The 27,537-nt window shown below is 53.5% G+C and overlaps 1 protein-coding gene across 1 annotated transcript in view; it reads left to right on the forward strand.

Annotated features, from left to right (window-relative positions):
- BCAS4 (breast carcinoma amplified sequence 4) overlaps positions 1-22,265 on the forward strand; it is a 271,892-nt gene extending 249,627 nt beyond the window's left edge. Inside the window, exon 6 of the transcript XR_014021532.1 lies at positions 22,256-22,265. The gene's annotated coding sequence lies outside the window, so the exon portion shown is untranslated. The remainder of the gene's footprint in view (positions 1-22,255) is intronic.
- Positions 22,266-27,537: the final 5,272 nt, after the last annotated feature.

A 27,537-nucleotide genomic window follows, 5' to 3' on the forward strand; every position in this document is an offset into this window, starting at 1 on the left:
AAGACAAGAAACTGGTGAGGCCTCACACTAACATGGGCTCCGCTGCCAGCAGAGCACAGAGCCGGTGTCCTCTCAAACTCTGGTTTCATCTGGGGACTTGCGAAGAGCCCTGGGGACTTGCAAGGGATGGGAAAGGTGCTTGTTTGGGGACAGCCCTGTGCCCCTGGATTTGAATAGAGGCAAAAAGGGACAGAGCTGGCCAAGGGGCCAGGGCTCTGGGAGAGGCTGGAGCCCAGGTTCAGGGTCTCGCAGGATTGGACGGTGGGAGCACTTGTGGTCTATTCAGAATCTAGAGAGTACCTGCTATGTGTCAGCGCAAGGCTGGCCGCGTAATTTTTCCAGTGCAAAATGAAAATGTAAAGTTGCACTGAAGGAAAAAATAAAAATAAAAAACAGGAAAATAGTGTCATTAAAGGTACTTAAACATAAAGCTTTTTCTTTTTTTCTTTTTCTTTCTTCCCATGCTCTTTCTTTCTCAGCTTATCATAGTGCTTTTTCCTTGCTATTTAACGCCATTCTAAGTAAAGAGAAATTAAATTTAAAAAATTTAAATTAGCATGCATTTTCCTGTTCACAGATTTCTATTTATTTTTGCAATGCCCATTTAGAATGCAAATAGAAGAGCAGTGAGCGCATATGTGCAATCGCTGCGGTCACACAAGTGGGGGTTTGTGGGCTGCACACGGAGATGGCTTTCATTCTTACCAGGAGAGTGGAACCCGCCCAGCACCAGCCCAGCTGCTCTTTCTCACTTGTTGATGTGCAGGTCCTACCCACTCCCACCTGGGCTGATGGGCGCCAGGCGGGCCCCGAGGAAGGGGCCCTGGGCCGCTCTTTTCCTTCTCTCCAGGGTGTCTCTTGCAGGGTGCCTGGTTGGCTGGTGCTGAGTCCCACATTGGCTCAGAAATCAACCGAGAGGAATCCTCGGTTGATCCTGTCCCTTGGAACACCACAGCTTCTTTCTGTGATGGAAGTAAATTCTGACTAGGGCAGAATGTGACCCTGGCCTTGTCCTCTCTCTAAGCCTCATGGAGCTCCTGGGTCTTTCCATCTCTCGCAGTTCCTAGGGAGGTCCATCATAGCACCTATGACCCTACGAAGTAGATAGTCATACTAGTGGCATTTTGCAGTTGAGAATTCTGGGTCAAGGGATCAAGTGACATCTCTGAGGTCCCAAAGCCAGGAGGTGGGGGGCACTGGCTTCTAGCTGGGAGTCTGGCTTCAGAACTCAGTTTGAACCACCAGGTTATTGTTTGACTAAAGGGGTTAGGGTACATGGGGTCTCAAGTGTTCCTGATACCTGAGAAAAGGGGTACTTCCCACCTCACACCGTACACCCACTGCCAAGAGAGAGAAAGAAAGAAGAAAAAAACCAGCCTTAAACATAAGAAAACACAAAAGAATTAAAACTTTGGGGAAATATTCTTACAATTCTGGGTCAGAAAAGTCTACTTAAAAGGGCACAAAACCCACAACGGGAGGGATGGACACATTTGCCTACAAGAGACTTTTTATGCTTCTCTGTGGAAGAGACCAGGCAGATCAAGTTAGAAGAAAAGCTGCAAATCTGGGAAATATTGGGATCCTAATTGACAGTCTTAGAACCCATGAAATACAGAGCTCCCTTACAGATCCGTCAGGAAAAGGCAAACACTGCTACAAAAAAGGGCCAGGCCACCCGAGGCCACTCACAGCGAAGAATCGCAAGCTGTGGCCACCAGGCAGGAGAGGAGGCTTTTCTCCAAATGGCTCCTATCCGTTGGCCTCAGGCTGCTGGGGAGAGAGAAGGAGGCTGCGATGCCACCCCAGAGAGGCCTGTGTTTTGGGTGCTGTTCTGGAATGTTCCTCCCAGGGCTCACGTGCATCCTCACTTCCTTCATCTCCGAGGGAGGTAGCATGACTCTGTCAAAGACAGCGGTCCCCTGGCCCTGCGCTCTGCCTTCCTTCCCTGGCTTGACCTTCACACAGCTCTCCCCAGCAAGGCTGCCCCCGGCTTCTGTGTTTGCAAGGCTGTGAGCTGCAGGGGGGTTGGGCAGGAGCGTCCATTAGCCCAGGGCTGTGTTCCCAGGGCACTTAGAAGGTGCTCCGTTAGCATTTGACTGCCCAGGGAAGAGTGGAGTTGTATCCGTGCTGTTTTCCTGACAATTTATCAGTGTCAAAAACCGAAAAATGCATGTCATTTTACCCAGAGATTCTACCTTAAGAAATTTATCCTAGAGAAACATAAGAGGCAACAGGTATATGTATTTTTTGTGTATTTATTGCCTGGTGTGGAAATCACCCCTAAGAAAGATCTGCTTGGACCGACTCGGGGTGCACCGTACAACACAGTACTGTACACGTTTTTCCAAGCACGAGGCGGCTGCAGTTAGGCTTAGAGAAAGCACAGCTAGAGGAAGAGCTCATTAACCAATGCAGACCGTGTATTCCAGAATAGAACGCAGTATGGAATGATTCCATTTTTACAAAAGGAAGATTCGTGCACACTCGCACTGGGTATATGTAGAGAGACATCCACGTGGGCAACCAGCCTGCTACCCAGGGCTTGCCTCTGAGAGCGGGGCGGGAGGCTTCGCTTCACGTTTGTCTACTTGTTTAATTTAAAAAAATGTAATGAGCACGTATTGCTTTCTAGCTTTTAATTTCGGAATAATTAATTACAGACTCCCCAACATGCATCATTATGGTAATTATAAAATGCAAATCAGGTGAGGAAAATGCTGGCATGCCAGGGGTTCTGATTCCGTGGTAGCAGAACAGACTCGATAGTTTTGAAAGAAGAGGATGGTTCTAGAAACAGCGGGGTCTTCTCAGCAAAGACCACCACTCCCACCGCCGCCTCCTGCAGCTGCCACAGGGCAGGAGCTGGGTGAGGGTGAATCGCAGGGTCCTGCTGAGAGCACAGGGCGTTGAGGAGCGGGGCAGGGACCGCGGGTGCGGCTGGCGCGGCTCTGTCAGCCCTGAAGTACCAGCACACTTGGCTCTCCCCGGCCTTGTGCATCCGTGAGCCTGGGACCCCGCATGGCGTCCTGGGTCAATGGCGGAGGTTGGTGGACGGCTGTGCTGGAGGGAAAGGCGATCCCTCAGAAGCCCTCATGTTTCACATTATGTCCAAGTTTTATGTTGGCATAGCTTCACTTGGGACATCCGATTCACCACGTGCCGACTATTGGAAATAAGATCTGCACAATAAGGAGCTCTGGGTGTAGGACAGTCTGCAGGAACTGGATGGGCACAGCTCCAACACTGAGCCACATCCAGAGCAGAAGTTGACAATTCCCTTGGCAAAAGCCCAAGGAAAATAGAGCCCTTATTTCACGAGTTTGGTCATGCGTGCCCTCCGCCTCCACCGCCCGTTTCAGTATCTTTGAAATTGAGGCACTCCGCCGTCTGGACGGCTCTGCTTGCTCTGGGGCAGGGGCAGCAGTGTCGATGTGGTTGTCACCATGCCAATGTGCAAACCCCGTTCCAGCGGTTCTAAGGCCGTCACTTCTGTGGAGTTATGGGGAAGTCTGGAGCCAGCTGGGTCGAGTCTGTTTCCATTAAGAGGTCTTTCCGCCACACTCACCTGGCCACAAGGCAGATGGGCCTGAGCACAGGCCAGTGGGCATTTGTTTGAAGTCAAGGAGGCGAATGTCCCTCGTTGGAGTTAGAATCATCAGTTCCAACTTTTTTCTTGTAAAGCAATACCACATGCTTTACAGGATCTAAAGAAGGAAGATGCAAGGGTCGGCGCAAGTGCGTCACCTTTGGTTGTTGAGGTCAGTGCTCCAGATCTCCCACCTCTGGCCTGTCAGCTGCACCAAGGGCAGGAGGAGGGGCCGGATCTCCTTGCAGAGGCAAAAGAAATCTAGAAACATTGAGAGGCTGGGGGAGCACTCACGGCATAGAGTCGGGACTACTGTTAAGGCCTGGTATCGTTTAAATGGCAACTTATTTTTCTTTTTTCATTTTTACTTGTGCATCAGATAATCATGTGTCTCACAGCAAATGGCACCTTAGATGGTGCTGTGACAGGTGGCTCTACACAACTTGGGGAAACAGCACGAGGGGTGTTGCCACTTTAAAAGTGCCATCAGCGCGGTCATCCTTATCCTTCTAATGGGTGATGTCATCATTTTGATCATGCCCGGGGCCCGGAGCCGGGTCTCTGGGGGCCCTCGCTGCTCAGTGCGGCCCCACCAGCCACGGAAACTTTAGAAATTCTGATGCGATTTCTGAGCACAGGTGGAAGGTCTCAGCCACGCCGAGGACGGTTCAGCTGGCTTTTGGGCAGAGAAAGGTCTCTTTGATCCACATTTTAGTGACTTGACTTATAAACTGTCAGCTGAGCCACCAAATCATCTCCCCAGAGTTCCAGCCGCCACACAGCCGCCCGCCGTGCGGGTGGAGGCCCTGCGTGTCTGTAAGGGTGTCCATCTAGTTATCCTCTGGTCCACCCTAACAGTGCCAGGATTCACCAACAGGACAGCCTGAGCCTCATCTGGGAGTTTTCCCACGTTCCAGATGCTTATGAAGAAACACCGTGGTGGCGGCTGGGACTTTCCGCCCAGGCACGCCACAGTTTACGGATGTGATAGCTGGAGGGTTCACTGTGGCACAGTGTTCCTGTGAGCACCTGTCCCCATCATTTTTGTTGACCCTGGGGGAAGGTATGGCCCTAACTGGACTGTACTGTGCAGTCAGACGGTGGGTATCGCAGGCTGGGCCACCACGGTCACCTCCTCACAGACGTGGTCAGAGGTCAGTACATGTGGTCGGCAGGGGAGTGGACAGGTAGTCTGAGAATCTCAACCCAATGGTCACCAAGTCCCCAAGGATTCTGGGGAGCTCTCGGTCTCAGGGTCCTTGCTGGTGGCCTGGTGGGGGACTTGAGAGGATGCTCACCACGAGGCGGAGAGTGTGTAAGAGGCAGGGTCAGTACCCGGCAGACAGGAACGGAATTCGAAAAGCTTCCGACACCCAAGTCCAGGGGTGTGGTGGCACCTTCTGAACACAGGAGAGATGTGTGCAAACTGCCTCACCAACAAAACCAGTCCTTCCACATGGAGTGGAAAGACCCCAGGCCAGGTGACCTTCCCAGCTCCCTGAGCCTCAATTTCTTTAAGGTAAAACGAAGCATCGCCCCCTCCCACAGAGCTGTTGCAACAAGGTTCACATGAGTCAATGGGGGGGGGGCTGGCACCGTTCTGGGCACGTAGTAGCTACTCAATAAATGCCACCTAGTTTAGATAACACCCCCAAGCTCCAGGAAAGGCCACAAAAGCAAAAGCACTGTAGAAGCAGGGTCAGGAACAGTGGATCAGACAAACCCCCCAACTGGGGCGGGGACGTTTCCTCGGGGATCCGTAAACAGCCTGCAGCACGCTGGGGTGTTTAAAGGCTCATGGCCACGCTGGAGTGTCCTCCTGGGCTCTGCACCCAGCTGGCCCTGGGTGGAATTCTGAACCCAGCTGGGGCCACATGTTCCTCAAAGCCCTGCAGACCTGGGAAGGGGCCCCACGAGGCGTGGCCGAGATGACTACAGAGATGGACAATCATCCCACGGAGGAGGCAGGAGTTGGAAGAGTCACTAAATTGCCGAAGGCGATTTTAAAAGCATTTTGATGCAGGCACCATTAGGCATATTTAATTTCCTCTCTTACCTCGGGGACAGGCGCTCCGTGCTGTCACATCCCTGCCTCCTGGCCTGCTGTCCTGCACGCATGCTGAGCCACAGATCACCATGACTTCAATCAACGGGATGCTGGTACCTCACGGGGACAGGAGTCCAGCCATGGGTCCCTTGCTCACCTGTCACAAAGTCCAGTTGGAGTGGCGAAGGGCTGTGTGCCTTTCTGGAGCTGGGGTCCTCTTCCAAGAGCACACGGCTGATGGCAGAGTTTGGCTCTGTACAGTGGAAGAGCTGCAGCACCCACACTCTTGAGAGCTGTCACTGTCCAGTTCATGGGGACTCTGCTAACCTTGACCGTGGTTACTGAGGACTGGCTTCACGGTGTCCTGCCAGGCCATCTCCAGTGCCCTTTTGGAAAAGGCATCTGAATGTCTCTCTATGAAAAATGCCGAGAGCCCGACTTGAGAGTCACAGAGCTGGGCTCCAACGGGACTGCCGGGCTCCAACGCCCAGGGTCTTCACATTCAAGGACTTGGGGATGGGATCCCTGAGTGGCCCGGGCAGGAAGTGGGGGGGACTGGCCTGTGACCTAGGACTGGGGGCCAGCAACAAGCTTCTGAGACCACTTTGTGGGCTTCCTGACACAAATAATAAGCCAGCTCACGTCCACCCAGGCTGGCTGCCCCCAGTAGGATAGGAAAATGTTGGCAGCTGTTAATCTTGAAACTGGAGCAGGTTCATCCACTGATGACAAATTTGGAGTTCCTAATGGCTCTGTTTTCTGCTGGCACCGTGGGGAACGGAGAACCATCATTGCCAATGAGGACCTGGCAAGGTAATTGAAGAGAGTGTTCAATATTAAACTGAAATTTAATAATAGAAATATTAATAATTGACCAGCACCTGTTATGACGGCAGGGAAAGGGCCAGGCCGTGTTTTAAGCACGTGACCTGCATTAATCCACTGCCTGTCGCCCACTGGCTGGGCACCACGAGGACCCTGTGGCAGGGCTACTGTCCCTGATCTTCACCATAGAAGAGGGGCAGAGGGGCTCAGGGGGTGGCTCGAAGTCACACAGGGAAGGGGGAGTGCATCTCCTGTGGCGTCCTGCCCAGGCTCACGGCCTCTGCCGGGCAGACCCCACAAGACTGCAGGAACAGGGGACTGAGTCGCCGAGCACCTTCTGGTAGGGACATGGCTTGTTCACCGCAGCACACAGAGCACCGGACTCTAAAATGATTTTCTAAATTTCTGACATTTAAACGATGCGTTTTGCAGGGAAGCTGAGATCCGGAGGGGAAGAGTCAAGGAGGACTTCTCTGCAGAGAAGGCTCTGGGCCATGGGTGGGCCTGGGCCTCGCTGGAGGACAGGTGCTCAGGACAGAGTGGCTCCTCTCGACTGCCCGGACAGGAAAAGGAGGATTTTTAGATGGTCAGGGAGGACAGTGGCTTAGAACCAAACGGTCCCTCATATTCCCCACCTGACCTTGACAGATGAGGGCAGCGGGAGACACAGCCCCAGGGGCGGGACTTCCTCCTATTCCAGGCTTCTCTGGCCCAGCAGGTGTGCGTGTGTGCACATGTGTGTGTGCGTGTGTGTGTGCGTGTGTGTGTGCACATGTGTGTGCGTGTGTGCACATGTGTGTGTGTGCACATGTGTGTGCATGTGTGTGCACATGTGTGTGCGTGTGTGTGCACATGTGTGTGCGTGTGTGTGCGCATGTGTGTGTGTGCATGCGTGCGTGTATGTGTGCACATGCGTGTGCGTGTGTTGGGCTGGGAGTGCCCAGCGGATACAGAGGAAATAATAATTCCAGCAATAAAGGAGGAAGGGTGTGCCATCTGCCTGTCCCCGGGTCCAGGATGAAGGGACCCAGCCACCAACCTGAGAAGCAGCTCATGTGCCCATCCTCCTGGTGCCTTGCATGACCTTAGGGACCTCCACCCCGTTGGCTCCCTGCGGTGTGTTAAGAGAGACGCTTGGAGGTTCTGTGGCCCCATCAGTCCCCTGGTGTCCCAGCTGGGCAGCACACACGGCCAGTTAGTGGCTGAGGCGACGGCAGAGTCCCTTGTGGGTGGTCAGCGTGGCTGGTGATCTGGTTTCTCTCTTCTAGGCTCTGCCCGCTTCCCCGGCCCAGTTTGTGGACTCTCTTCAGGAAGGCACAGGCGGCCTCCTTGTCACAACTGCGGAGGAACCTGGAGCACAGGCTGCTCTTGGTTCCTCTGCCAGCTCACTTGGTGGCCTCTGAAGGGCCGGGGCTGCTTCCACACCTGCTGCCGCCGGGTGGGTCTGTGCCCGTGCCCTCTGCGTAGGTCCCCGGGTCTCTGCTGATGTGCGTCTGAGGCAGCGGGGCCCAGACACCTCGGGCTTCTGTTGGAGCTGTCTTTCTGGCATTTTGGATGCTGTGTGTGTCCTGTGCCCACCCTGATGCCCGTGGGGTGTGATGTTTCAACAAGAGCGGCCCTGATTGTCCAGCGAAGCTGCCATTGATCAAGCACCGAGGGCCAGGTCCCCCCTGGGCCTCCATCCTTACAAACATGAAAAGAGGTGACAGGAGGGCGGTGGTCAGCAGGATTAGTTCTAGAAGGCCAGGCAAATGTGTCCAGGCACTGGACCTCACCTCCCTTGGGCCTTTCAGGGAGCCTGAGGCGTAGATGGGAAGCCACACGCACTTGAAGTGACGTGTTCAAAGCCAGTTAATACAGCAGAGTGGAGACTGGACCCCCTGCCCGTTTGCCTGCCCTGAAACAACCGTGCTGTTCCCCTGGCTCTCGGGCCCACAGCCACCCTCTCCAAGGGGCTCACCTGCAGTAACATCAGGTGGGAGCTGGGCTGTCACGTGTCCCCCCACCACACCCCCTGGTCTCTCTGGGTGGACTCGAGGGTTCCCCGGGGAGCTGTCAGGAGAAAGAGCATATCACAGCTGGCTTTCCCCAGTGTGGCCAGTGGGTGAGCATGACCCAGGGGGGACCCAGAGAAGTCTGGCCAGCCAAGGGATGATGGCTGGGCCCGCTTGACTCCTGGGAGGCCACGGAAGTCTCCAAAGGCAGAGAATGTACTGACCCTCCCCTGCGTGCTGGGGTGTCACCTCCTGAATCTGGTTTAATTTTGACAAGAGCAGTGTCAAGGAAGCTATTTTAGGGAGAGAAAAGCCACTAGCCCAAGGCCCCCCGGGCAGCAAGTGCTGGCTGAGGTGGGTTCAGATCCCAGCCGCTGGCCCTCCCCTCCTCCCTGTCTCCACTAGTCCCACCCAGCACTGGACCTGACGATGGACGGCCCATCACATGGAGGGCAGACCCCAGATGTTCCAGCACCGTGTAGGGCAGAGGTCACTGATGGGCAGCCCGCGGCGCACTCCGGCTCGCTGCCCTGCCGTCTCCCTCTTGATGAAGATCTTTCTAATCCAGATAGAGTAAAAGCCACCTGCTTCGTACGATTCCAGGGCCGCACAGGCCTCCGGCCGCCACGTGCTCATCAGGCAGAGCATCCAGCAACCGGTTTCCCTAGGCCTCCTCGTGGCCACTCTAACAAAGACCATAGACGGGCAGTCTAGGAGCAGCAGGCACCGCCCACCAGGAGGACGGTGCAGAGGGTCAGGCCAGGTAAGGGCTCCCTCTGCTTCATGGGCAGTGCCTCCGACTGTGTCCTCCCGAGGAGGAAGGGACCAGCAGGCTCCGTGGGGTCTCTTTTGCAAGGAACAAGCCCTCGTGACCCTGAGGCTTCCTACTGCCCCTCTTCTCAACGCTGTTGTCCCGGGGATTCGGTCTCAACAAACGAATGGTGGACAGGCAAGCGCTCGGGCGGACTCGGGGGCACCCAAGGGCGTATTGGCCATCGGGGCTCGCAGTGGAGCAGCAGGTGGCCGTGATTGAAGTGGGCTCCCGCCCAGTCACAGCGGGCCAGGACTCCAGGCATGTGCTGCTCCCTGGACCGTCACTGCCCCCTTTGTCAGGAAGGCAGGGCCAGCTTCAGCATTTGCTTTTACACATTTGCAGTGACTTGCTCTGGCCACCGTGGTGAGTGGCCCTGGGACTTCTCACATCTCTGCCTCCTGCTCTTTCTGAAGCGGCACAGATCGGGCCTGGGGTGGGATTCGAAGCTGGTGGAGAAGCTGCCATTTGGTCACCATCTGTCCTGCAGCAGGGTGGCCAGAAATGTCTTGGGGACGGGTCTGAGTGCAGCACATGGCAGTCCACTCCCCATCCTCTCTCCTGGGTGCCTGGGACCCACTCAGGCTTCTCCCTGCACCACATCACCCGAGCCTCCTCCTCTGTCCACGCCCTCGGCCTGCAGAGCTCGCTGTCTGCCAAAGCGCTCCGCCTCCCTGACGTGGAAGTGGAAGTCACCCTGTGGAGGCTGTTGGTGGTCGTGGCAAAGGCTGCCTCCCAGGGCTGGGGAGAAAACCTCTCTGGTGAGGGCTCACGTGACCACAGGAAGGCGGCCCGAGGACACTGCAAACGCAGGCAGCCTGGCGAAGGCATGTGTCCATGAAGGGAGCAGAGACAGGATGTGGGGGTGAGAGGGGGACGTGGGTCTGGCAAGGATATTTTTTAGAGGTGAGCAAGGCCATCGATGGGGGAGGGGACAGGGAGAGAAGGGGGCTGACCCAGAGATGCCTTTCCATCGTGGCAGAGAAGGGAGGATGTCGCCCCTGGAAGTGTGGCTTTAGAGAATCACGGGGAGGCAGCTTTCCTTCATGGCAGAGAGGAAGAAGAAAACCTCACAGTGCATTTGGGGACATGTCCATAGAGGGTCCCCTGACATTAAGGGATAATGAAATAATTGAGACAATTTTTAAATAACTGAGAGGGTTTTTAAAAATGTTCATTTCGTGCCAACACATCCCAGGTTTCCTGAGCACACAGGTCTGAGGATGCGTTTGGTAGCAGAAGGAGGCCCCTGGCCCTCTTTTCCCCAAGCCTGGAGCAACTGGATGTGGCCATGTTCCAATAAAACTTTATTGACAAAATCGGGTGGTGGGCCATGGTTTCTTGATCCCTGCTTCCTACCAAGGAATGTCTGTGCACCGCTTCTTCAGTCTGCTCGGCTGGATGAAGATCTCCCTGGAGTCAGTGTTTCCACATTTTATCATAACAAATTGGGAAAAGAGGGTTATCAGACCGTGACTGGAACAGCCAGGCCCCTGGGCAGTTGCCAGAGATTGGGATTTATCTACAAAGCTAACAACCTCTCCTCTGCATCCAGCTGCCTTGAGGGCCTTGGGGAGGGGTGAGGAGGCACAGGAAGAGCTAATGACCATACTCGGTGAAGAGGAAATCTCCCTGGGAGAGAGAGACCAAGGGCAGGGCAGGCCCAGCATCCCTGAGGGGGGACACCAAGCCTCCAGGCTAGCAGACTGCAGACCCCCAAGGTTTTTGAGCATCCTTGGCTCTTCGGAGGGACACGAGAATCTCTCCCTTACGCTTATTTTCCAAAATTCTCTTATCCCTTCAGTAAAAAGGAAAGAAAAACTCCTCCTCCAGCAAGTTGCTTGAACCTTGGAGCTACTAACTCCAGGACACGCTGTTGGCACCGAGCCTCTACTGCAGATGTCCACTTTAAATTCTGGAGGTGGGCCTAGGAGGGGCAGCAAGAGGTGGAAGGTCAGGTAGTGCCAGGCTGCTAGCTGGCAGCCCGCAGGGCAGCTTGGCCCGGGGGCAGGTTTTTTGACATCACAGCAGGGGCTGCTTTAAAAAAAGATTGTTTCCACTCAAAAGTCCACCTTTCTGTTCTCTTGAAAATCTGGAAGCCCTGGGGCCTTCGGGATCGACTTCCATGGACAACAACTGGTGGAGGGTAGGAGCGGAGGGCAGCCGGTGCCACGTCTGCCTGCTGCCTCGACGTGCAACGTGGAGTTTAGGTGCCTGTTTCCAAGGTGTGGAAGACCAGGGTGGGCCCTACTAGCCTCTGGTGTGGCCTCCAGCCTGCCCCCAGCCTCCACACTCAGCTCCTCGTAGCCTGCTCTCAATGGAACAGCTGGAAGAATCCTCTAAACCGCCAATCTCAGCTGCTAACACGGCGCTTAAGGACCAGCTTGCCTCCTGTGACTTTCTGGGCAAAGACCCAGGCCCTACAGCCTGCAGGGTGGGGGGGTGGTCTCATCTCTGCCCCTCCCAGTTGCCTTCCATCCTGTGTCCCCCACTTCGCCCCTCCAATGCCATCTTCCAGGCATAAGGAGCACCTTTCAATTCCTTATAAAGCCTTTTTGTACCTTTATAAACCCAGATTTTACACATGGACTTTGCAGAGACATGGTGATTTCATCTGGGGCCAGGTTGAGCTGAATTTGACAGAAAATCAAAACCAGGGAAAGGAACGCGTTTGTCTCACGTAACAACCTGAGTGCAGGCTCAGGGCTGTGGGGCAGGCAGCGGCACAGACTCCGTCATTCAGACGCCCACTCTCGGTTTGCTCTGCTCCCAGGGGGAGCACATGGATTCCAGGGGGCTGCATAGAGAGAGGAAGGCCGGAAGAAAGGACCAGGGGTTACACACACAAGCACGTCCCTTCTTAAACAGAACGCCCCCCAGGAAGAGGCCTCATTCCATAGTCCTCTCATGGTCTCAGGCCAGTGGGGTGGCTCAGGGTCACACTGAGCTGCAGGGAAGGCTGGGAAGCCATGTGTCCAGCCAAGGCTTAGCCATCTGTCACCACAGAAGGCACAATCACCACCACACACCCTGCAAGGGCCTCTGGTAGACTGGGAGAGATAAGAAAGTGTGGTGGTCCACCTTCAGAATCCAGCGTTTAGCCTCAAATGTGAAATCCCTGGGTAGGGGAGACAAACAGCCGGAGGAGAAATACGGCAGAGGGGGCAGCCCCCGGCAGTTAACTCACAGCAGCCTGTGGAGGCGGCAGGTTCAAAGTCCCTGTACACGATGAAGATAAGGGATTGGCCTGACCAACAGGGACAGAAATACCTTTGCTAAGAAATAGTAACTTAAAGGAAGAAGAACTGTATAGGGGCCGCCCAGGATGGATGGAGGTGCAGATGGACTCCAGTGCATTTCTTTAAATAACCCGACAGAAGACAGAAAAACCTAGGGACTTCTGGAAGATTGTGTACCCCTCAGTCCTCAGCCAGTGAGGGGCCGGGGAGGGACCTTGTGCACCAGGGGAGAAAATGAGATCCTAACGGCTTTGGGTGCGCAGCTCACCCAGACACCCACCTTGCAAGATGGCCATTAAAGTCTCCCTTCCACTGTTCCCAATCCGTCCTTTGAGTTTGGGAGGTAAGTGTGTTTCTCACATGGACCCAACGGTCTCTGCTCACCAGCTGTGAGCAGGGTTTGGGTTCAGAACCATCTGCCGCACAGCTGCGCCCTGGGCCCATGCTACATTGCTTGCTGGGGTGCACAACGTCACACCACAGGGGATTTAATGCTCATGAAGCAAGGAGATGCCAACATGGGGTGGGGCCCTGGGGAAGGACTGGGCTGGGTGCTCACCTCGCTCTGCTCCCTGCGGCTCTGAGGAGAACACTCAGCGACTCTCAGAACGCAGGGACTCTCTGCCCTGGAGGGAATGGCTTTGTAACTGAATTGACTTTATCAGGATGGTGCACATATCATTAAAAGCACACATTTTAAGGGTGCAATTTGATGAGTTTTGATGAATGTAAACACTCTCGTAACGGTCACTTCAACCAAGACGAAGGACATTCCTGTGATTTGGAAAGTCCACAATATTCCTGGGTGGCCAGTCCCAACCCCAGTCCAGCCTGGGCGATCACGGTCTGTTTGTGTCATACATCAGCTTTGTGGGTCTTCGAGCCTCAGAGATGGGACCACACTGTTGAGGCCCTTTAAGGCCCGGCCTCTCGGCTCCACGGTGGGTATTGAACAGATCCTGTGTTGCTCCTACCAGGGCTTTGCCCCTCTTTGTCACTGAGCAGTGAGGACGACCTGTTCATCTGCTCGCCTGCCGTCTCATATTTGGGTTGTTTCCAGTTCCAGCTGTTATGAGTCAGGCTCCTCTGACACTCGAAGACCTTTTCGTGACCCTGGGTTTTCATTCACACCCTCGGGAGGGGCCTGCTTGGTCGTGATGACAGGAGCATGTCGATGTTCATGGTGAACTTCTAAACTGGGTCTGCGTTTCCCCTTTCCCATGTCTGCCCGCGAGGTCTGAGGGTCCTAGTTGCTGACAGCGTCGCCCACACTTGGTATTGTCGGGTGTTTTGCTTGTTTGTGAACCTTTCCCGATTATAATGGCCGGCCATGCAGTTGTTATTTCACTTTGTGGTTCCAGCATGCACTTCCTGAGGGCTAAAGACGCTGATCGTCGTTTCACATGGTTCCGGCCATGTGTCCGGCTTTTTTTTCTTGAAAGTGTGTGTTTGACTCTATTCATGTTATGACTGGGCCTTTGCCGTGCTGTTGAGTAGAAGAGTCCACCGTACATTCTAGGCCCAAGCTCTCGTCAGCTCTACGTGCTGTGACTATTTTCTCCCATTGGTGGCTTCCCTCTTCATTGTCTTCAGGGGGTCTTTTGATGAGCAGAAGTTTCTAATTTCAATTGAGACCAATGACCCTTTTTGCTTTGGTGGCAGGCACTTGGTGTCATGCTTTAAGACCATGCTGTGCCCCTGCTGTGCGGGTGACCAGGAAATGTCTTCGTGGTTGAGTTTCTTCAGAGCGGAGCAACAACTTTCGAGTCCCTCAAGATGTGACTTCCCTGGACTCCGTCTGGTATTTAGGTCTCCACTAGGAGGCGGCTCCCTACCCTGATCCCCTAACATGCTAGAAATCAGGCTGAAGAAGTAGAAATCAGGCTGAGGGCAGGCCAAAGTCAGTGTGTGCGTGTGTGCGCGTGTGCATGCGTGTGTGTGCGCGTGTGTGTGAGAGACAGAGCAGAGTGTATGGTTAGGTTCTGTTCTTTGCTGAAACACTACAAGAATAAACCAAGTGGGTGGTGTCTCCTGTTCCCTGGGTGCGGTTTCTCCTGACACCTTCTCGGCCCCTGTTCTCTGGAAATGCTGCTCCATAAATCCCGACTCCTGTGACCGCCTCCTGCAGGCCCCGGTGACGGCCTCCTAGACACGAGTTTGGAGTGGCAGTAATTACCCCTGCTCGAGTTCATTCAAGTCTGAGAGCAGATTAAATAATGAATAGGGACGTCATCTGTTCGTTCCAGTTTAGAAGCCTCGTCTCATCACTTTCCTGGACGAAATTGAATGTCAAGGGGAGGTGAGGACTTGAGGGAAGGGGGTGACGTGGGAACGGGGCACCGTGTGAATCTGGAGACAGGCTCAGGACAGCGCCCACTGTGTTCCGCCACACACCAAGCCAGGTGCAGGGTGTTGGAGGCGAGGGGCCAGGTGAGCAGCCCTGGGGACATGCCTGTGGGTTCTGCTGTCCTCGCTCCTGGAGAGTCTCTGCTTGTCTTGTGACATTTTTCCCGTGAACTGTAAAATGCAGAAAAGCAGGAATGAGAAAATCTCCCCCACCGTCCTGCCTCCCAAGGCAACAGTCAGGAGCCTTCCCCCCCAGCCTCTGTTTTTCCTGCTGAGCTGTTTTTAACACAACTGAAGACCGTGAGATGAACTCGGCCAGGCCCCTGCTGTGCGGCTGCTTCCCCCAGGACAGGGGCAGTTTTTAATGGACACTGTGCTCTTTATGAACAGCATGCTCTGTGGGCTCGGGGCCTCGTCTTCTCCACTGGGCAGCGGGTGCCGGGTACCCAGCCTGTCAGATGGACAGGCCACTCCTTGTGCCTGGGTTAGACCTCGTGGCAGTGGCCCTGAGTGTAGGGTGCTTGTGGTGCCTGAACCCCACAAAAGGCTTTTAGTGGCTGAGGGCGCAGCCCCAGGGCCAGCCTGACAGTGCAGGGTCATGCTCGGGAACCTGTGCGTTGGAGCTGCACGACCCGGGTTTGTATCCCAGATCCATGGCTGTTCAGCTGTGTAACCCCGAGTAAGTATCTTAACCTCTCTGAGCTCAGTTTCTTCAGGCAGACCACCATTCTAATACTAATAAATATTACCTCGTAGGATTGTCCAAAGAATTCAGTGAAATAGATCAGAACCTGAGAAAGTGGTTCAGTTTTACTCATTGTTGAGTGACGTTGAACAAATCATTTTACCTCTGGGGCTTAATCTCCTCCTCTGGAAGATGGGGGAGTAGTTGTGATAATTCAGTGGGATGAGCCATTTGAGGAGCTGAGCCTCTGTCCAGCTTCCACTACTTCAGACTTGGCCCAAGGTCAGCACCCCTAGAGCCCCTCCTGGATTCCCTGCTTCCCCTCCCCCTCTCCACATTCCTCTAATGTCCCCTGCTGTCCTCTGTCACTGTGCTTCCCATGCATCCCTGTGGTCTCCATTCTAACCTGAGTCCCCACCACACCCGAGTTCTTGGAAATCAGGGACCACACAGTCACCACTGTCCCCAGGCCCCGGTGTCCAGCACCCAGTGGGTGCTCTGCAAAGTGGCTGTGGAGGGCAAGCATCACGGTGGCCAGTCAGGAGGACGGTGGGGTGGCCGGATGGAGGCCAGCACCTCTATGAGCCGTCTCTGAGAAGAGGTGTTAGCAGAAGCTCCTGGAAAAACCAGCTGCGGTCATCAATCTCAGCTCTGCCTGGCGATGTTCAGTCGATCCATCTTTTCCTGACTTAATTCGAAATTGGATGGGAAGGAAGGAAATTTGTCTGGATGACTCCAAAGTAACAAACTGTAATGAAGCCCTGGGCACTGGGGGCCCCAGCCACCAATGGGCAGCGACAGAGGGCAGAAGGGGAAGAGTAGCCACTGGACCTTGGGCAGGGGTGGTCAAGAGACAGTGGCGAGGGAATTCTGGGTTTGTGTGCTCCTAAGTTCTGAATGTCCTGCTTCTTGTCTTCTAAGACAAACTCCAGGAGGCACAATTTCTATGCAGTGCCACGTACCGGCTTCCCCTCTGCAGCCCGAGGACTGATGAATGCACACACCTGTGTGGACACGGCCATGGTGAGATGTAGGACTCGGCTGTCAATCACTCCAGAAGCATCCCTGTGCCCTTGGCAGTCACCCTGCCCCTGCCAACCCTGCCTTGGGCAAACGCAGGTGATCTTTTGGTCCCCACAGACAGGTTGTGAGGTTTGGCTTTTCTGTAAATGGGATCATGCAGAATGTGGTGTCTGGAATCTGCCTTCTTCAGTCAGCAGAAAGCCTTTGAGATTCGCCTTGTGACTTAAGGGTAGGATTCACCCCGTGGATCCACACTCGGATCCCTCTCCAGACCACCCAAGGCTGCAGGTGGGCGAGGTGTGTGGTCTGTCCTTACCCCGACTCTTCAATAACTGGCTTAAATGTCCTGTCTGAGATTCCTTCCCTGACTGTCCCCAGGCAGGGCCAGGCTAAGAACTGCCACTTAATGAGTCTTCACCCTGGTAATAAGGCCACTGCATGTCACCACCCCTTCCTAGGGATCATTGTTCCCATTTCAGAGAAAAGGAAGCCAGGGCTCAGCGAGGGCAGCAGCTGAGCTGACGTCTATGTAGGAACAGAGTCAGCGTGAATCCAGACGCCACGCCCAGCCCGCCGCACTGTCTCTGGGTGGACATCCGCCCCGTGTCCTCCCTGAACATGCCCTTCCTGCTGCCCTGCTGCGTGGAACCCAGCACTGCTGGTGTCTTCCCCACCAGGCTGGGTTGTTTTTTTTTTTTTTTCCTGCAAATAACGCTCTAGCATTTAATCAGGAAGAAACTTATTAAAGGAGATAGCAGCTCACAGCATCTGGAAAGCCCAGCCCCTCGCAGAGCTCTGAGAGCCGCCTGCCCTCTGCAGCCCCAGCAGTCCCGAGAGCCACCTGCCCACTCCTGGACTGAGGCTCTTCACACCTGTCTTCGCTGCATTTCTGAACTGAAGTAGCCCATGACACTGATTCTGACACTGGACCAGGCCCGGGGCCTGGGGGACACGGGAGAATGAGCCCCAGGCTTCCACCAGGGAAAGAGAAAAATTCCTCTGAACCTGAAACAGACGTTCCAAAAGAACAGGCAGCCAGAGACGTGACAAGTGCGCAGGACACTTCTTCCTAGACCATGACTTCCTCCGGGGCAGGGAAGGAGTCCGATTTGATTCTGTCCCCCGCACCTGGAGCGTGGCCCACGTAAGAGAGCTGCTAAGGAAGTCCGCACGGGGTGGGTGAGTGGGCAGGGGTTTGACACGGGGGGACCCCAGGACCCGAGGGGAGGACGCACAGAGTCATTTTGAGACACGCCTTCTTGGCTTTGTACTTCTTCAACTCCTTCAAGACTGGAGGGTGACTCAAGCTGGGGACATTTCTCACTACTTCCCCAGTCAGGGACATAGGGCTCTCAGGACCAGTGTGCAGCTACAAGCAAAGAGAAGAAGCCTGTTGTGTGCCCATGTCAGCCGTGGAGAGGGGAGGTGACAGGTGACAAGCATCCACTGAACCCCATGAGCTCTGACGTGGGCCTCAACGGCGCTTTGAGGTAAGGACGGATATTCCCACTGTATAGATGGGGGAACTTGGAGACATTGTTATGGTTAAGAATTTTGTTTCAGCCACTAGGTGTTTTGAAACCTGGCTCCGCCACCCTGTGACTTCAGGTGAGGGCAATGTGAAGAGTCCTGACGTCACAGGGAACGGGGTGGATTAAAGGTGAGGACGTGTGGGAAACACTTCCCGAGGTGCTTGGCACATGGTATGTGCCCTAGAGACATCCAGTTGTCCCAGCATGACTGTTGAAAAGGCCATCCTTGAATGGCCTGTGAGCCTGGGTCAGAAATCAGTTGGCTGTTTTGTGTGGGTCAATTTGGGGGCTGTCTATTCCGTCCCATTGACTTACGGATTTATCCTTTTACAAATACCATCTATCTTGATTAGCGTGATTCTTATAAATCTTGAAACCAAGCAGAGATTCCACAAACTAACTTACTTTCTCTTTCAATTCCTCCTTTTCTCCTTCTGAGAATTGTTTGGGCTGGTCTCAGTCCCTTGTCTTTCCGTATAAATTTTAGAGTCGACTTGTGGAATCCGACAAGCATCTTCCAGAAGTTGTGGAAGAGCAAATTAGAGAATTGACACCTTAACGGTACCGAGCCTTTCACCCCAGGAACACAACTTGTTTCTCCACTTATTTGGGTCTTCTTTGCTCTTGGTTCTCAGTGTACAGACCTTCCACATATTTTGTTAGATGTATATATCAATTTCTCATGTCGTGGGTGCTGTCATACGTGGCATTTTTAAAATCTCCAGTTCCGATCCTTTCTGGAATCCACTTATTAGTCCTGGAAGCTTCTCGCAGACCTTGCCAGGTGTTCTACATCGATGATCACACTTGGTTTAAACAGGGACAATTTCCCGTCCATAGGCCTCATTGCTTTTTCTTGCCTCTTCCCATCCCATTAGGTCAGTGTCAGAGAGGATGTGAGCAGGTGTGTGGGGGTCAGCACATCTGGTGGATGGCACCAGTTGGTATTTGGATGTTAAAATAGCCTCGCGTTCCTGGGATAAACTCCACGGGCCGTGATATCTTTTTAAATACTTAATATTTTTAACATATTCTTGATTTTATCTGCCACTGCTGTGTTGAAGGATTTGTCTGGTTTCGGTCTGTGTTCTTATAGTGGCTGCGTCTAGTCTTGCTATTGGGTTAACTCTGGCCTCATAAAGTGAGTTGGAAAACATTCTTTTCTCTTCTTCTGGAGGAAATGATACAGAATTGGCATTTAGTTCTTCTTCAAATGTTTAGAAGAATTTTCCTGTAAGACTCTCTGGGCCTGAGGCATGTCTTTTCTTTTGTTATAGGGAAGGTTTTAAACTACACATTCGACTGCTTCCCAGGTAGGACCCTCCTGCCACCTATTTCTTCTTGGGTGAACCTGTAGCTGCCTCACTCAGCTGCTGGATTCGCTGGCCTAAGATGTTCCTTTGAGGTCTGTGGCTGCTGCAGTGACAGTCCCTCCTTCTATTTCAGACATTGCTAATTTGTTTCTTTTGAGGACATTGATGGATTTTACTGGTTGTTTCAAAGCAGCGGCTTTGGCTTCCTGCCTCCGTCTCTGATCTTTTCCGATTCCTGCTTGAGTTCCTCACTGTCTCCCTTCTGCTGGCTCCACGTCCTCTGTTCTCTGCTTTCTCTGGTTGGATTGAGGCAGAGAGCTTAGGCTACTGAATTTAGCTTTTTCTTGTTTTCAAATTGAAATGCACGAATTTCCACCACCAGTAGCATTCCACAAATCGTGGTATGTTTTATTTTCATTTAGTCCAAACACTTCTGGATTTCCCTTGTGATTTCACCTCAAGTCTCCGTGAGTTTTTGAGAAGCGGAATTCCTTTCCCTTCCTGGCTTCTGGGAACATAGTTGCTATGATGGCCGTCCTTTTAAACGTGTGGAGTTTTGCTTCATGGGCCAGATTGCGCGGGGTCCTGGTGAGTGTTCATGTGCATTCAGACAAATGTGCATCCTCCGTCCCTGGGCCGAGGTTCTGTGAATGTAGCGAGGTTCGGGTCTTCAGGCCAGCGCTGACTTTCTGCCTACTCGTTTAATGGCCAGGAGAGCAGCGTGGCCGTGTCCCGCTGCGTCTGTGGATCTGCTTCTCCTCCTCCGTTTGCCTCATCTTCCGGCCCTGTGGTTAGGCACGTAAGTGTTTAGAATTGTTGCGTCATCATCTTGGAGAATGGCCAGCTTCCCCTTCATTCACCAAGCTCCCCTCGATCCTAAACCCTGTTCTGAAGTCTGCCCTGTCTGTAATTAACATCTTCATTCCTGCTTTGGGGGGGTTGGTGTTTGTGTCTCTGAAATCTTAGTGTCCTGATCGGGGAGGCCCCAGGGGAATCTCCTTCTGTAAAGCAGCCAGTGCACATGCAGGGGTGTCCGTCCACAGAGCCACCGCAAGGCAAGAGTCCCCAGCGCAGCCTGGCGAGGCTCAGACGGTGACAACCCTAGCCGCGCACCTGGGTGGAGATTTCTGAGTGGGAAGGCGTGGTGGCCGCCACCAGGGCTTGGGTGCTGCTGTACTGTGGATGTCTGATCCCTCTGTTTCCCACTCTCTACCGTGGGGAGCCCTAGGCACCCAGGACCTGATATTTTATTTTACTTATTTTGTTAGGCATAATCTCTAAAATACATCTCTATTTTAGTTGATATAGGGTCATCGCACATGTCCTTGGGCACAGGGTGACGTTTAACGTGTGTACACGTGTGTGTCTTGGTCGGAGCTGCAATGTCCCCCTAAGCTCGTGTGTTGAGGACTTGGTTCCCGAATGCAGTGATGGCCAGAGGTGACCATTTTGAGAGGCGATTGGGTCTCGGGGACTCTGACCTCCCCAATGGACTGATGTATTTGATGGATTAAAATGTTGGATGGGGGCTGGGATTGTGGCTCAGCGGTAGAGCACTCGCCTAGCTTGGGCGGGACCCGGGTTTGGTTCTCAGCACCACAGAAAAATAAAGGCATTGTGTTGTGTCCATCTCCACCTAAAAAAATAAAGAAATATTAAAAATAATAAAAATAAAATGTTGGATGGTGTACTGGGGCGGGGAACCTAGGCAGGTGGAGCGAGGTTGGAGCAGGCAGGCCACTGGGGTGTGCCCTTCGGAGCTGTCCTGTCCCAGGCTTCTTCTTCCCCGTCCTCCTCCCACCCCAGCCTTCCCGGCTCTAGGAGGTCAGCCGATTTCCTCCGCCACGCCCTTGTGTCATGTTGCTCTGCCTGACCTGGGACCCAGGCTGGTGTAGCCAGCTGACCACAGACAGAGACCTCGGAAACCCTGAGCCAAAATAAAGCTTTCCTTCTTTAGATTGTTCTCTCTGGTATTTGTCACAGTGACTAAAAGCAAACACAACGTACAATGATCAGATCAGGGCACGGGCCTGCCGCTGCAGACATTCATCATTTCTATGTGTTGGGAACATTCAAAGCCCTCTGCTCTCACTCTTCTGCAATAAGCAATGAACGTGGCCAGCACACGAGCCCACGGTGCCACCGAACGTTAGAAGTCATCCCTCCCTCCCAGCTGCACCCTGACCCCCACCAGACCCTCCACCAGACCCCCCCAGGCCCAGGAATCACTCATCTATTCCCTACTTCAGAGATCAACTCCTGGGGGGAGCTCACCTTGTATGTGGCTCGTATCTGTGCCCTCGAGGCATAGGGGATGGAGGAGAAGCACATTCATAATCTCCGCTGGGCGGTAGTGAGGGAGGGAAGCCGTCCAGGATCCAGCAGGAGACAGGGAAGACTGCCCCAGGCCAGCTCTCATTAGTGACCTGCGTTTCCTTGGAGTTTTAGCCTCAGCAGGGCTGAGAGGGCAGCTGGGAGGGGAGGGAAGGACACTCAGGTACTCGTCTCCATTCGGTCACCAAGAATGACCTTCTGATTCTAACTGGACGTCACTGGAGACCGAGTGGGGCTGCCTGGGTGGGAGTAGCTGGCTGCCTTCTGAGGCCCGAGTGGGAGCAGCGGATGGAGCTGGGTGACAGAGTGGAGAGGAAAGGCTGACCCCCTGGGTGCTGGCAGCCACAATGAGGGCCGGACAGGCCAGAGTCCCATCCCACCTGCTGGCCAAGGGACTTTGCTGCTCTCGGCCTCGGTTTCCTTATCTGTAAGTGAGGATGCTCATGTGCATTTAGCCCGTCTGCCAGCTCACCCATGCAAATGATCTCCTTCTGTCTTTCCTGCTTCAAGTGCACAGCCCACGCCAGCAGCCGTTGCTCCCCTGGAAGCCCAGAGGAAGTCCAGCACCTCAGGCCCTGCGCAGCGTCTGCTCTGGCAGGAGCTTGCCTGCCGGGGTTCCAGTGCACGCAGAAGCCTCCCACCTGTGTTCTTTTGCCGTCTCCAACCCTCCTTGCAAGACAGTGCAGAGATAGCTGGGGTTTCCGTGGCCCCTTTCCTACATTCTCCGAGGCCCCCCCCCCTGCCCAATGCACAGAGCAGTTGGAAGATGGCAGTTTCTTGTAGCTCCAAGGAGCTCCGGCTTCTGTCTGGAGTGTTCAGGCTGAACGCCCCCCCTCTGCCCACCCCCCCCACGCCTACACACCGGCGAGCAAGGCTTACTGTGCGCATCTGTTCACATTTGTTAACATTTGTGAATAAATAGTCTTAGGCGATTCAGATCTCATTTTTTAAGTGCACCTAAGGGAACCTGCCATTGAAAGAAGTCCCATGGCGAACGTAGCTGCAAAGCAAATAATTGCCAGCTAATTCATCCATTTACAAAGCTTAATTTTTGCATATTACAGTTTCAGAACAAAGCGGTTGAGCTGCTGGAAGCTTTAGTTCCTAATTAGCAATATTCGAGCTTTTTAAATTTTTTTTTTTGGTGTGGGCAAAAAAGGTTTCTTTTCCCATTCTTGGTGGGATACCAGAATCACCTGTGGAACTTACTGTTTTTAGTGCGTAAGTGTGGATATGCTTACCTGGGTATACACCTGTGCAGGTCAAGACGGGGAACATTTTAGAGCCCAGCAAGTTCTCCCGAGTCCCTTGCTGGTGGACGCTGCCTCCCCAGGGACAGGTTTCTGATTTCTGTTGCATGGATTCCTTCTTCCTCTTCTCGAGTTTCGTATAATGGAGTTGCCTGAGTCTCCCTGCATATCTGGTTTCCTCTAGTCGCCATTATTTCCTTGACTCCTCCGGGCGTGGCCCGTGGTGACGGTGGTGTGTGTGCTATTCTGTGTAAGGTACACTCCGTTTCTCTTGTCCACTCCACAGCAGGAGGCCATTTAGGTCGTTTCTAGGCGTGTGCTGTTACGCACAGGGCTGCCGTGAACAGGATTGTACGTATGTCGGTGAACGTAGGTAGGTGTCGCTGATGTGCATCTCCCGACAGATGGAGCTCTGGGGGCACAGGGTCCTTGACACCAGCCGGCGTTGGTAGATGCTGTCAACAGTTGCTGATATGATGTGCCAATGTACAGCCCGCCGGTCACAGGAGGGTTCCAAGGAAGGATTTTAATGTCGGGGAAATGAAATCACAACATGTTCCTGTCCCAAGAGTGAGGCTCGCACACCCCTTGTGAGGTCTCAAGCACCAGGTTCTTTGGCTCAGGGGAAACATGAAGCATGAGGCCGTGGTCACCGGGGTCACTCTGACCAGGGCTGGATGGTTTCTGCAGACTCCCTGATACCACACAGATGACACGCCAAGCCATGGGAGCCCTCTTCCTGGAAGTCTTAGCTGGAAGGTGCAAGTGGCCGGCAGCCCCTGGACACGCTGTGCTGTCCCTAGAGCCTGATGCAGTGGGGACCACCAGCTTGCTTCCTCCCTCGCCTTTTCTTTGTATTAATTCATAAAAACCTGGGCCCTCAATTCCAGCCAGAGGCACTTGTCCCAGTAGCTAGGGCTTGTCTGTCTCCCCACTGACCATCCTCGTTTGGCCTCCAATGCATTCTGCGTTCTCACACTTGGTGCCGGACCCCCACACCCACCCCACGGCCTGTTAGGTTGACGGTCTCCGCTGCTACACCCACGAGGACCTTGTACCACGACAGGTTCCTGGACTCCCGCTCAGACCTACAGAATCAGACTGCCTTGGGGTTGGGGCTTGGGGAACTATTTCATATCAGTCCTCAGTGCTCTTGAAGACAAATTCGGTATGGGACACGGTCGGTCCTGGTCACCAGCAGCTGTCGAAGAAGGTGGTAAGCGTCCCTCAGAGCAAAATAGAGAGAAAGTTCACCTGGTTGAACTTCTCTGGAATTTTTAATCTTTGTAAGTGAAGATGTGTGGTTTGTGTTTTATGACTTATTCATGTTCCTGAGGCGTGCTGAGGAAGAAGGCGCACCGTCACCTTCCTCATGTGCGGCTTGGATCCTAAACGTCCTCTGAAGACTCGTTGGTGCCAGCTGATGGTGCTGCTGGGAGAGGGCGGGACCTTTAAGAGGTGGGACCAGTGGGAGGAAGTGGGGTGGGTCTCTGGGGGTGTGCTCTGCAGGGAGTCCTGGGACCCGGCTTCCTCCCCTCGTACCTTACCTGGCCTGGTGCGGTAAGACCTTGCGCTTCTGCCAAGACCTACTCCCTTTCCTAAGGGGCCAAGCGGCTAGGCCAAGCGTCCCTGGACTGAAACCTACAAAACTGTGCGCCAAAATCAACTTTTCTCCTTGGAATCTGATAAAATTCATTTTGGCTAAGTGATGGAAACCTGAGTGGCACAGCCTGTCAGGGCTTGGCCTTCTGGGGGTCTTCAGGCCCTGCAGCTACTATGTCAAGGGCAGCCGGATTCACCGATTCACCTTGATAGAGTGGACAATCCCATCAATAGCCGTTGTTCCTTGATTTCCTTAAAATGCAAAAAACCCTTTGGAGAAGCAGCCCAGGACACCATTTCTACAGGAGCTTGAAGTAGCTTATAAAATAGCTGGTCTCAGTCCTGAGGGAAGTTGTTGTTTATGGTGTGACAGTACCTGGCATTTGGAAGGAGGGGACAGGGAGCCTCATCATGCCGCCTTGTGAGCCCAGCCGAGCCCAGCTGTGTCCCAACCCAGGTGCAGGCAGCACCTTCCCTGCGAGACACTGACCCTCCCCACAGGGTGGATGGAGTGGCCGGGTGGGAGGACCCAGAGCTGGAGCCAATCTGGACTTCACCGGGTACTAGATGTATGACAAGTGACACCGCCAGCTCCTCTGTGCCTCAGTTTCCTCTACTTCAAAGTGGAGGGCAATGGTCAACTTAGGTCCTCGGAGGCTCTAAGGACGACAGCATGTTGAGGGGGGTGGAGGTCTTAGAGGGTGTTCACAAGCGTTAATGCCGTTGTCCCCAGACCTGGAAGATGTCAGGACAAGGTTCCAGATGACACAGAGAAGAAAGGTGCTTCTGAAGGCCCCTCCGATCAAAGTTCAATTGTCAAAAAGTGCAAGATACGATCTCTAGATAGATACGTAGTGATGGTGTCCAGTTCATCGTGACTCAGGAGGAGCTGATGGACGGAGCAGCTCCGAGCGGGGGGCTCTAGAGTGAAGCGGGCAGTCCGTGGAGAACATCAGAGTTAGTTGCAAAGTCTGGTGGGCCCCTGGTTCGAGTCCTGCAGAACAAAACCCCCTCTTAGGTCATGGCTTCTTGTGGGCAGAAAGCATGTGTTTTGCTTCAGATAAAAGTGACTCACAAGTGCTCTGTATTTTGACTTTCTAGAACCTTGACTTCAATCAAGACACACAGTTAAGAAAGCTGCATTTCCTGACCCCCGGCTCTCCACTTCCCAGAGTCACCTGGAAGGCTGGTGACACGGACGGACATCGGACCCTTCTGCAGACCCTTCTCCCACAGGTCGGCATCACTAACAAGTGCCCAGCGGATGGTCGGGGGCTCACTCTTCAAAAACAGCTGTCCCAGAGCACCAGGCCACCGGAGGCCAAATCGTGCTGGGTGGCTTTGAAAGCACATGCAGTGACTTCCTCGCTTTTCCCTCAGTGGCCTAACTGTCCTGTGCCCCTGGCTCAGGGCACCTCTGTGCTGATTTGCCTGTGGTGGGTAAGATGGGAGTCAGTGCGTCCCCAACCTCAGCAGCCTGATCCCTACGGCAGCCTTGGATAAGAGAAAGAAAGTGGAGATATTTCTGTTTTCGGTGTATTTTTAAAAATATTTTTTTCCAGTTGCTGATGGACCTTTATTTTCTTTATTTCTATGTGGGGCTGAGGATCGACCCCAGGGCCTCCCACACGCCAGGCAAGTGCTCTGCACTGAGCCCCAGCCCAGCCGCTTCAGTGTATTTTTAATGAGACAAAACAACTTGCTTTTTAATATCTCGGGAACATTTAAGCCTCTGAACCGGCTTCACTGGGCACATTCTCCCTGAGCCTCAGACTCGGGCCCCGTCCCCATGGAGGTCACACACGCAGGTCATTCTGATGCCCCATCACAGGCGAAAAGCCAGGGTCTCTCCTTGGATTCTCTTCTGAGCCCCTGCAGACCTGGAGGCCGCGTCTCGGAGGCACCGACATCCCACAGAGGCCACCGGGAGCTTCACTCTCCTTTGAAAATGCAGGTGAACACCAGGTCTGCTGGCTTTGAAGGGAGGGTTTCTTCTCAGTTTTTTTGAACAAAAATCATTTTGCTGTCAAGAAGGCGTTCCGGTAGCGCCCACTCCCTGTCTGTGGGTTGCTGCTCCGGCCACCGGCTGCGCTCCTTTTCCACGGTGGTGATTTCCACCCCACAACCAGACGGCCCACCTCCCCCTGGAACTCGTTTCTGCTGCTGTTTTCCCTCTAAATTAATGGTTTCTCACCGCAGCCGACTCCAAGCTCCCCTCTGTAAACTTGCCCTCAGGAAATAGAATTAACAGATGACACAACCTCTCTGCAGGCACAGGCTCAAGTATGAGAGACCGTGTGCTCTCCAGGGCCAAATGAGTGAGAGAAACAAGATGAAATTATTTTCTAACAACAAACCTGTGTACATATCATTAGATAAGTTCCCAGAATACCTCTGTCAGAAGGTAAAAAAGAAAAAAGATTAACGCCAGCTCTAATGTTTAGCACTAGAAAAACAGCCCGATACCCACCGATGCAGAATGATCCAGATTAACAGGACTGACCACTCAGGTGACATGTCGGCATTTCTGTAGACAATGTGGTTTTCCAAAATGGCAAACAATTCTTAAAAGCCCAAGACAAGCCGTAGAGCCTTCCCTTCTCATATGGGTACATGGTACTTGCACCTCGGGAAAATCCGGGATGTGTCAGAAGTCTTGCAAGAGACGCTTTTTAAATATATAAACTAGTGTTAAGTTCTAGGACTTTATTTTAAATAGATTTTTTCTCCTTTGTGAGTGTCCGGTGGACATTTGGAAATTGCGTGGGATTTGGGACAATTCTTTCTTGGGTGTCCTGCTCCTTGGAGGCTACCTAGGCTTCCCGTCCCCCCGGTCACCAACAGAGTGACCTTACTGTGTTAGCCATGAGTTTTCCGGAGCTCTGGGGCTCTTCAGGCCATAGGTGGGGAACAGACAGGCGTGGGACGGGAGCAGACGTGGGGGGCC

This window comes from Spermophilus citellus, assembly GCF_964194105.1.
Source record: "Spermophilus citellus genome assembly, chromosome: 4".
In the NCBI taxonomy this organism is placed as follows: domain Eukaryota; kingdom Metazoa; phylum Chordata; class Mammalia; order Rodentia; family Sciuridae; genus Spermophilus; species Spermophilus citellus.